Source organism: Lissotriton vulgaris, chromosome 3_1 (genome assembly GCF_964263255.1).
Source record: "Lissotriton vulgaris chromosome 3_1, aLisVul1.2, whole genome shotgun sequence".
NCBI classification, from domain to species: domain Eukaryota; kingdom Metazoa; phylum Chordata; class Amphibia; order Caudata; family Salamandridae; genus Lissotriton; species Lissotriton vulgaris.
This window is the reverse complement of record NC_141689.1, coordinates 577,499,928-577,510,919: the sequence shown is the minus strand read 5'-3', so window position 1 is coordinate 577,510,919 and position 10,992 is coordinate 577,499,928.

Genomic DNA, 10,992 nt, shown 5'->3' with positions numbered 1-10,992 from the left:
ATGTATATAAAGGATGGTATTATGTCACGCAAAACAAAAATGAACAATGAAGAAAACTAATGATTTACAATAAGGAAACCTATGAATAAAAAGTCAATCGTAATCATTGTTTGAAACTTTTTTGAAACCTCTATTACGCATAGAGGAACTGCAGTGTGCATACAAGGATGGGACCAGTGACCCACTGACCCCACACCATGGACTGTTAATTATGATGTTGAGGGACGCCTGACATCACTTGTATAGCACCTTAACATTTAGGAATAACCTCACATGAAAACCGCTGTGCGCCAGCCCTACTCATTCTTTAGTTCTAATGTTTGACATACCTCCTTCATCATTTTGGAAACGAAAGGGGTTCCCTGATCTGTGAGAATTTCCCTGGGGAACCCTACTCGTGAAAACAATTCAATTAATTTGTCGGCCACATTTCTTGTTGTAGGTGCACTGATGGCAAAGGCTTCAGGGAACCTGGTATTATAATCGACAACGACTAGGGCATAGGTGTGTCCCCTGGTGGTGCGAGGAAGGGGACCGATAAGGTCCATTCCCACCCTCTCGAAGGGGTTGCCTATGACTGGCAATCGTTGGAGGGGCACTGCAGGTGGTCTGTTCATATTCTTTTTCTGGTATACCTCACATTGTCGGCAGTATATTTCCTCTGTTTTATAAATGCCAGGCCAGAAGAAGAGTCTGGTGATATTTTGTAAGGTCTTCTCGGCCCCACTATGCCCTGCCGTTAGATGCGTATGAGCATAAAACAAGATCTGGTCCCTTAAGTCTTGTGGAACAACTAATTGTGGAGGATCACCTGCTTTCCCCTCTCTGTACAGGAGGTCATTGATAATTCTGAACCTGGGATACCCTTGGGTTGGTGTTGTTTCGGCTATATGAGCTGCCTCCCATGCGTTCAGAAGGGATGAATCGTTTATCTGGGCAAACTTAAAACCCCGATCTAACTCCCAAGGGTCGGTGGTTAAGTAAGCTGCTGGAGGTTGTTCTATTTTTTTCCGGAAGAGACTCAAGAAATCAGGGTTATCTACCCCTAGGATCAGGTCCTCAGGTAACGATTCCACTACTCCTACCTTTACTACACAAGGGTCTCCCCCCAAGTGCCTAAGGGTCAGATGAGCCACAGGGTACGGTTTCACGTCTCCATGTACACATCTAATGTGTACTACCATGTTGGGACCAAGTTGGGAGGGTAAGACTAACTGCTTCTTTATTACTGATTGTTTGCAGCCAGAGTCTAACAGGGCTTTCACACACTTGCTGTTCACTTGTACCCTTACATAGAATGATGGACCCATCTCCGCGGTGTACATCACGGCCTTTGGAATGTATCCAACCTCCATGGGTTCTTCTGTTGGTCTTTTCCGAAGACACATTCTGGCGATATGTCCCCACTCTCCGCATTCGAAACATTGCGGACCCCTTATGGAAGGCATTTCAGGGCGAATGGGTCGGGGTTTTACCATTTCTGGGGTCTGCTTCGGTTTTCTGTCCTGCTTTGCTATTCCTGTGGAACCTTTGGGACCCTTGTCTGTTTCCCAAGGGAAGGTACGGGGCATTGCCCTGTTGTAATTGGAAGCCATCTCAATCGCCTGATCAGCGTTAAGGCCTGAATGCTGTCTAAGCCACCGCTGAGTGCCATACGGTAAGGCCTCCATAAACTGTTCCAAATAAATGCTGGTCAGTATCTCCTCTTTGCTCCTACTCTCCGGTTTTAACCATTTATCGGCTGCCATTTTCAGTCTTAGGTATAATGTCTTTGGGTGTTCCCCAGCGACCCCCTTTTCTTTTCGGAATCTCAGTCTATAGGCTTCTGTGTCTAAGCCTTAGTGGTCCAGGATTACCGCTTTAATTGTTACATATGGTGTTATCCCAGCATGATTAGCCACTTGGTAGGCGGCTTGTGCCTCACCAGACAACAGGGGTGCTAGAAAGAAGGGCCATTTTTCTTCCGGCCACCCACATGCTCTTGCTGCACGCTCAAAGTTAAGGAGAAAAGCGTTGGGATCTTCCCCTTGCACATATTTCTGAAGTTGCATTCCCGAGGGATGTGGTCCAAACGCCCGTCTCTCTGTTGATACAGGGATGTTGGCGCTTTGCACTACTTTTTGCAAACCCTCGATTTGTGCTGAAATCTGCTGTCCTATAGCCAATTCCAGTTTCTGCTGTCCCTCTATTAACTGCTGCATCACTTGTTCCATAGCTGGGTCTTGTACGGAGGGGATAGATCCCACTTCTGAGACCACTGTAAGCGGGGGCGAGGGGCTGGGAACACTGTCTATGTGTGGAACAGGTGCCGCAACAGGAAGAGGCTGACCAGAATATCGGATTAGACTTGGTTTTATTTTTACAGTTCGTCTTGTCCTGTAAGTTAGCCTTTCTTTCGCGAATTCCCGGTTATCCGTGGTGGGGCCGTCTTTCTCCAGGGTTCTGGGCACGTGTTGTTCCCTCGGGACCGCCTTCCTCGGGGTAGTGATGGAGGAGTCAAAATGGGAGAGAAAACGGACAGGAGGGAGGCCGTTAGTCGCAAGTCTGAATACAGTCCTTCCCATCGGAACCCAGTGGTAGTGATGGGACACCAGTGCAAAACGTGCAGTCGAACAGGCACACACGTGTCTAGTGCTTCAGGGAAGTAGGAGCGAGGTGAGGAAGGAAGGGTAGGAGGAAGGGTTGCGGGAACAGGTAGTGGGAAATAACACCAAGGAAAGGCTCGAACGGGGTACTTTGTTACTATTTACTGGGAGCACTCTTTCTTCCCACCCAAGCGCCCAACGCCGCCGTACCTGAGCAAGCCACACTCCTCCCTCGGGAGTGTGGCACGGCGGAACACAGGGTCGTTGGCCTCCTGGCTCTCCTCCGCACTCTGGTAATCCGGTCCTTCCGTCCTCTTTGATCTTCTCTGTAGGGTTCTCCTCGCCTTCTCCTCTCGAGCCGTCGGTGACGTCACACGCCGCGTACAGGGCTTCCCCCATTTTCAGCCATCCCGATGCGTCCACGTCAGATGTAGGCGTGGCTTCGTCTCCGTCGTCATACGCCCAGTTAAAGGAACCTGCGGATGTTTCCCCGTACAATTTCTGTCGTGGTTTCCAGTCATCCCTCGGTAATTCCGACTGTAGGGCAGAAGGGGAGGCATCATCAGGTGTCCACCAGTCTTCCCGGCCACCCGTCCCGACCCGGTTACATCCAGCAATACACCTTATATCAAAATGCTTTAACGTAGAGTTTGAACTCATCCATATACCTAGGTTTACTACATCTAGGGGTCCATTAGGATGGCGGACGGATCACCACCGCCATGCAGGCGGTGGCAATCTGTCCGCCATTCCTTGCCCGTCCGCCACCTTTCTTCCCCCGCCATATTACAATGGCAGGGGGACCGTGGCGGAGGGGAATACGGTCCGCCGATATGGTGGCATATTAGGATGGCCTTGGAGGAATGCCTTTCTGTGGCGGCAATGCCACCACGAAAAGGCATACGGTTCCTGCTTTAGGGGTCCGTTGCGGGCCCCCATGGTTAAGGGGGGTGTGGGGTGCACATGGGGGGTACCTATGGTACCCCCCTGCATTTGCACGCACAATACTGCTGCTTTGTGCATGAAAATGCACAGCATGCATTTTTAACTTTGCGGCGGATGCTGCTTAAATATATGGGATCTGACCGCCAGGGTGGCGGTCACATCCCAATTCAAACGGAGGGAACGCTGCTGCCCCTGTGGTTGGTCCCTCCACCTTGTCTTACAAGGACTGTAGGGTTTTAACCTCCTCAACCAGCAACTACAATTTCAGTATGTGCATGGAATAGTAAGGGTGTGTAGTCCTGAATCCAGCTCAGGCCCACTTAATATAGTGCTAGTCACTCCCTGCCTATTTATTTCACGCTGCTAGGTTACTGCTTTTTCCCTAGTTCACAGTTTTTTCATTTCCTCCTTTTTTCAATTTGTGTGTTTTTCCCTTTCTTGCGAAATGTCTAATGAAGATAAATAAGTGAAGGGCCCCATAGTGGTGATGCCCCCCACCGGCAACAGTCATGTTCAAATTAGGCACTGATCTGCACTTGTCACAATTTATGCATTCAATGTGCACAAACTGCGCCCACACACACATGCCCCCCCACACACACACTTAAGAGCAAAGATTGAGAAAAAGGCCTGCACTTGCATTGCATGGACCCTGCACACAGACTGTATTTTGTTCTGCAAACTAGCTTTGCACACAGCATATACACAAGTATGGTACACATGCAAAAAAAATAAACGGAACCTCTTCTTGCATTTTTGCATTTTGGAGAACATTTATAACCCTTTGCCAACTTTCACAAAATCGTAAAAACTTTGCACATGCCATTTTGTAAACAGACTTTGGATAAAACCCAATCGTAAATTCTTGCCACAAGCAGCATGCAGCTAGAATACAAACTATGCCCACGCTTTGCATGAAAGTTGGACTCAACTTACACAATTTGCATACAATCTGAAGAATGTTTTTAGACAATCAGTATATATGTGCTACACCTAAGGAGTACACAACTATTTATTTATTTACAATATGAATAAAGAGCACACTCATCCCAGAAGGGCTATCCCGACGCTAAGCACAGTTTTGACTGAAGAAACAGCATATGCACACAAATTCTGCATGGGTAAAAAGTACATATTTGATGTACATGTTGCACACAGATTATTCCCTCAAACAGTGCACATGAACTGTACTCAACTTGTATATTAGCTGTCCATTCAAGAAACACAAAAACCCTATATATGCAATTTGTATTTTCTTCAGTTCTCCTAGTTCCTTTTTCTTGAGACACATAACTGTAGCTGCTAATCATAAAGAATTTAGGGGCCCGATGTAGGTAAATCTCATTTACCGACTCTAGAATACCGAATTTTACTGATTCTGTCTTCTAGTTTCGGTAAATGAGATGTAGAAAATATTTCGGTAATTTTTACTGAATCGGTTTGATTCGGTGATTACCGAATCGGTATTTGCCGATTTGGTAATTGCCATTGATGCCTATGGGCCTTGAAGCCCATAGGAATCAATGTCAATTACCACTGATTCGGTAAAATTACCGAATTGTCAAGGGGACAGGGTGTCACTTTGACACCCTGTTGCACCCCTGATTCTAGCTTGTGTGCCATGTGACACACATACATGCCCTCAGGGCATGTATGTGCATGTACACAGGAATTCATTATTTACCACCAAATATTATTTCATGGTAAATAACGAATTCTTAAGGGCCTGTGGCACTGTTTTCAGTATCACCTACATCTAGATTTACCGATTCGGTAACTTTACCGATTCGGTATTTTACCGAATCAGTAAATTTACTGAATCGGTAAATTTATAGATTCTGTAAATTTTAGGCCCCCTACATATCAAAAACCAAATACCGGTCGGTAACGGACGAAATCGTCCGATGCCGACCGGTATTTGGTGTCCTACATCTGGCCCTTAATGATTCTAATTTAGGAGAGACTGTGGACGAGATTTAAATCAGTGACATATAGGGTATAAAAAGATCTAATAGCAACAGACTCTAGTGTACCACCAACAGAAGTGCAAGCTTCACTTATACACATACAGCAGGTATAGTAGAAACGTATGATGTATAAGCAAAGAGGCGTAGATTGGAAAATAAGATTAGGAGGGGTGAGCTTCAGATTTCCCAACAATCATGCTGGCATATAATGTAAGAATACAATATACAGGAGCAGGGCTCATAAGAGGGGCTTAAGGGGCAGTGAAAAGGGCAAGGAATGCAGATTGGTACTGGTATTAATTAAAGGAAAGCATAATATTGTATAAACTTACCAACACTTATGAAGACTTTCAAAGCAGAGAAAGGGAGAGAATGTGTGTGCATTTTTGCCTGTGTGTATGTAAAAATCTGTGGTGAAATCCGACGGACAGCTCACCACACCCGGCTGAAAGCACCTGTATCCAACTATTTACCAGAAAATACATTTGTTAAGGCGGGGGGGTTTACCCACCCTGCCCCTCAAAGCTACACCCCTGTATGAGCATCCTCTCTGTTCACATTGAATGGGCACTACAAGCTCAGCAAACAAGTAAACTGACTGGGATCAGCACTGGAACAAACTGGCATCCATCACTCATGGACAGAACAGTTACAATACAGGTGTCTTTGTTGTAACCTTCACTCTGCTTTCACACACAATAGTAACAGCTAAAGCAGCAATGCAAACTAATATGACACTGGAAGCAGCAATTTAATCTTCACTCCCTGATCAAATACTGAAGTTTCAGGGCATCAGTTTGTGTGTACATGTGTGTGTGTGTGTGCGTGTGTGTGTGTGTGTGTGTGTGTGTGTGTGTGTGTGTGCATGGGTTTGTGTTACTATCCGGGTGGGGACTTGGGCATGATAACACACTCACGCTGTGGGGACTTGATTGCACTGTGGGGACCTGAACCCAGGTCCCCACAAGGCAATGTCTTCTAAATGATATAAAATGACTTCAGGAACATCTGTGTCAATTTTTAAAACTTTAAAAAAAATGCCTTGTGGGGACCTGTGTTTCATCAAATGTGTTTATATTTTTGCTCAGCTCTGCCCCCGGAGACAGGCAGTGGTACTGCAGCCTTAAACACACTTTGCATTTAAACACACTTTGCTTATCAGAAACACATGCTAGCAGTAGAAAGGAGTGTCATTTCAAAGGGAAAGCTGCATAATCAAGTATTTATCCAAATATTTTTCATGTAAATTAGCGTTTTCTCTATTCATTCAAAGAAAACTGTTTGTGCATGACGCTATTAAATTTAGACTTGTTTGGTCTAAAATAGTTAGTTGTTTTGTAAAAATTGCTAAAAAGATAGTTTAGAATCCAAGAATATGTCACTATTGCTGTTTCATAGTGGTAAACGACAATTATAAAGAATTAAAGAATGATGGTTGAGGTGCCGTGACAATCGTAAGTGGTGTTTTCGACTCGCACGAACATGGTCGAGTCTGGTATCTATGAACCGCAAATGACGAGTTTAGTAAGTGTGCGCAGTTTCGCTGTGCTAACTTAAACCGTTCGTTTGTTATGTGGGTTTTTCATCTGTACCCACGGGTTCCATCTTAGATACGGCATCCATTTTGTCTCTTGCCCTCAAGTAGCCAGCGAACGGACGTTGTCCGCTTCGCGACCCTGGGACTCCCAAGATATTTGCGGAAGACACATGTTCTTTGTAAGTGTCTTTATGACGAGGGGGTTGCTACTGTAAGGCAGATGGCGCCGCTCGAGGCTCATCTTGCCGCACGGACTTATTGTCTCAGCCGTGCATCTCATTAGGCACGTCCCTTTGATGCCTGTATCTCGTGTTTCCCGATGCCTCCCCTTTTTCACCCTTTCCGATCTCCCCACTGTCTCCGTCTTCCTCTACACCTGTTCTTGTTCCTATTTAGATCTGTTTTACTGCTGATTGGAATTCGCTAATGGTGGGAAGATGGGTTTTACAGTTGGGATCCGCCAAATGTTTCCGCACTTATGTTCCGGACCTCATGTGTTTCAAAATGACCAAAGCGACCCCTCTGTGATAATGGTGAGAACTGGGTTGTAAACTTTTGTGTACCATGTTGTCCTATGGGTAAAAATTGTATAAAAGGAGCGATCCACAGAAGCAATTTGAAGCAGTCTCCCCAAGTTGCACGTGGTGTACTTGTCGTGACTTCTGTGTTCCCTGCAGCAAATAAACCTTGAATCTTTGACGTCGGAGGAAGTGTCCCGTGTCTCTGTGATTCGTACGCCGGAGCAGGTTACCCACGAAGGTTTCAGGTGTTGTGCCCTGGCACCGCTGGGTCTTAAAGAACCCAGTCCTTCAGTTGGCGCCCTACGTGGGGCTGCATCAGTGGTACCGGTCCAAGCCCGACGATCGTGGGGAACTTCATGTGAAATCTCCGAGGGAAGGTGCACTCCGCTTCATCGATCCTGTTGTCGAAATAAGTGGCCCGAAGACTTTTCCCGCGAAGATTCCCGCCTCCGGACGGCTGCGACGGACTGCTGCCCTGACTGTAGACCTGTTTTGGCGCCTGGCGTAGACCTTGGTAGAGCGAGACGATTGACGGGCCTTCCTGGTGACGCCATCGATTTTTGAGTTAAGTATTTGTGGGTCGCTCACAGAGTTCTTGGTTGTTGACACTTTAGCGAGTGTTTTTATTGTTAACGCTGTGTGAGTGTTTTTGTCGGTGACACTTTGCTAGCGTACTTTGTTGTGTTGTTTGACGACTGCAGCCGCCAAAAACCGAGGGTTTTGTTCTTTGCTGGGACTTGGTAAATCCCGTAACCCTTGAAGTTTGTGAAACTCGGCTAGTGTGCAAGATGCCTGGTCGCAGTACTTTGTTTAGTTGTTTCAGACCATGTGGTACGGATTCCCGACTGGAGGACTCGTGTCCGATACCTCCGGTTGGAACTCCCACTTATGAGCTCTATAGTAAGCATGGGCTAGGCCCAATTACCTTTAACGATTATTGGATTAAATACACGAAAAAGGACGGCGACCTTCGTTGGCCACCTCATGGTAGCTTCGAGGCCCCGATCTTAGATAATCTAGAGATTAAATTGTTCGAAAGAAAGTCAAGGCCGGCCATGTTTGATGCCTTTCGGTTGTGGCGTAAAGAAGCCCGACAGAAGGAAATCAGACAGACTAAACGTCAGCGAGATAATGTTGCTACCATAGTGAAGAAAGCAGAGCAATTTCAGCGTGATAAGGAGGTCAAGGATAAGGAAGTGTTCGACCGATTACAGCGTATGACTTTAGATAAATGTTATCCCGCTTTGCCTACGGAGTCGGAAAAGAAGGAAGAGCCAGTTGAGGATCCTTTAATGTCGTATCTTATGAAGTCACCACCTCCGTACGTACAGGGTACCGCAGTTCCTGTGGTCCCTGCCGTACCTATTCTTCCGCCTATTCTTCCTCCGCCTGTTCCTCAACCTGCACCCGTTCTTCCGACTGTTCCTGCTCCTTTGCCTGTTGCTATCCCTACTGCTCCTCCGCTTCCACATACTCCTGCTCCCGCTACTGCTCCTGCTACTGCTCCTGTTTTGTTAACTCCTACTGTTGCTACTGTTTCTACTCCTTCTCTTGTTAGTCCTGTATCGTATGCTTCTCCCTCTACTCGTTCTCGCACTACTCCTCTTGCTGCTAGCTTCTTTCATTCGCTCGGACCTGTTCATGGGTCCGCTGGTTCTGATGGTCCTCAGAGACGTAGTCAGCTTCCTGGAAACAGAGAACGCGTTGCGCTATATAATATGGCGATGGGTTGGATGGTAAATCCTCTTAGATGTCCACCCCGTGTTGTTCTTGATACATTTTGTCAATTTAATATACCAACCCAAAGATATGTGTTTAATGAAATGTGTAAGTTCCTTTATGATCAAATAGCGGCCGATGCGCCTGACGAGGTGCTCACCGCTTTGTCTGATCTTCAGCTTCAGTTCGCAAATGGACTGATAGTGGATACTAACGTTCGACGTGCTGTTGAACGATTGCTATCTTTTCGTCCCGCACCGATACCTCATGCATTGTTTGTTGAGAATATTGAAAAACAACCAGACGAGTCTGGCCAATATCCTATGCGTGAAGTTCCGCCGGTTTGGATACCAGCTGATCCTAATGCTAACCCTGCGACAGTGGCGCATTTCCAGAGAGTGTGGATACATCTCCCATGGAAACGATCGGAAGTGCTACAGGTGAAGCAATCTTTGCCTGATCCACGCAAAAATCCTACAGGGTATTACAAAGAATTATCGCAGCTCGTAGATGCTACGGTAATGAATCTTGCCGATATTGATATGTTGTTCGGCAATGTCGTACCGCAACCGGTATGGGCTAAGATTCGGCAGGAGAATCATCCGAATGAATTAGGCGGTGATTGGGCTGCTATTGTAGCGGCAGATGCCGGACAAGTGGCTGCTACTAAACCCGACCAGTTGATTACTGCTCTTCCTCAACGAATAATAACATTAATGAAAACTCTTATGCCTGCTATGAGGGTAAACTGGGACAAATTGTCAGCTTGCAAGCAGAAGAAAGATGAGAGTGTTTCCGACTTCTTTACGAGGTTCGAGGAAGCATTCATCGACCATAGCGGACAGGATATGGGTACTGAGGGTGGTCAGAGATTGTTCGTGGATAAATTTGTTTCAAACTTGTTGCCCGATTTGAGCAATAAATTGAAGAATTCGGAAAGTGCATGGGCCGTTTCTACCTCAGCTCAGATATTGGCTACGGCACAATATTATGAGAATAGGGAGAAAGAAGAGAACGACCGTGCTGACAAAAAGACGAAGGAATTGAAAACTAAAGTGTTGCTTCAGCAAGCGTATCCTCCGCGTTCAAATCAGAATGCGTCCCAACAGAATAGATCGCAGCCGCAATCGAACAGATCCCAAACTCGTAATGACTCCTCCTCCCAAAGATCCTCGTTAGGGTACAATCAATGTGCTTATTGTAGACAGGAGGGACACATTAAATTCGATTGCCCTGTTTTGAATGAACGTAACAATGGTAACTCATCGAGGGGAGGTCGCGGTGGTTCGCAGCAAGCATCACGAGGTAGAGGTCGTGGTGCTCGGAATGATCGCTCAGATAACTCATCCAATTCTAATAATTGTTTCGATCAACGTGGATCATCGCAAGGACGGTCTGCGCAGTACAATGTAGACGATTATTACGTCGATCAGGGAACTGACGACAGTAATTACTAGGACAGCCAAAGACAAGGAGAGGGAGTGGTATCAGTTCCGGTTGATCAGAGAGGGCCTTACGTCGCAGTTGCTACATCGGGCGTCGTTGAGCCTTTTCTGTTGGACACTGGTGCAGCGAAAAGTTCTATCATGCATTCGAAACTCCCTGGCGCACCTTTGTCTGGCTTAACAAATGTTTCCGTTGGATTCTCTGGCGCCCCTGTTAGCAATCCAGTTTCACGCCCTTTGCCCCTAAAAATTGGGCCACGTGAGCTAGAAGCT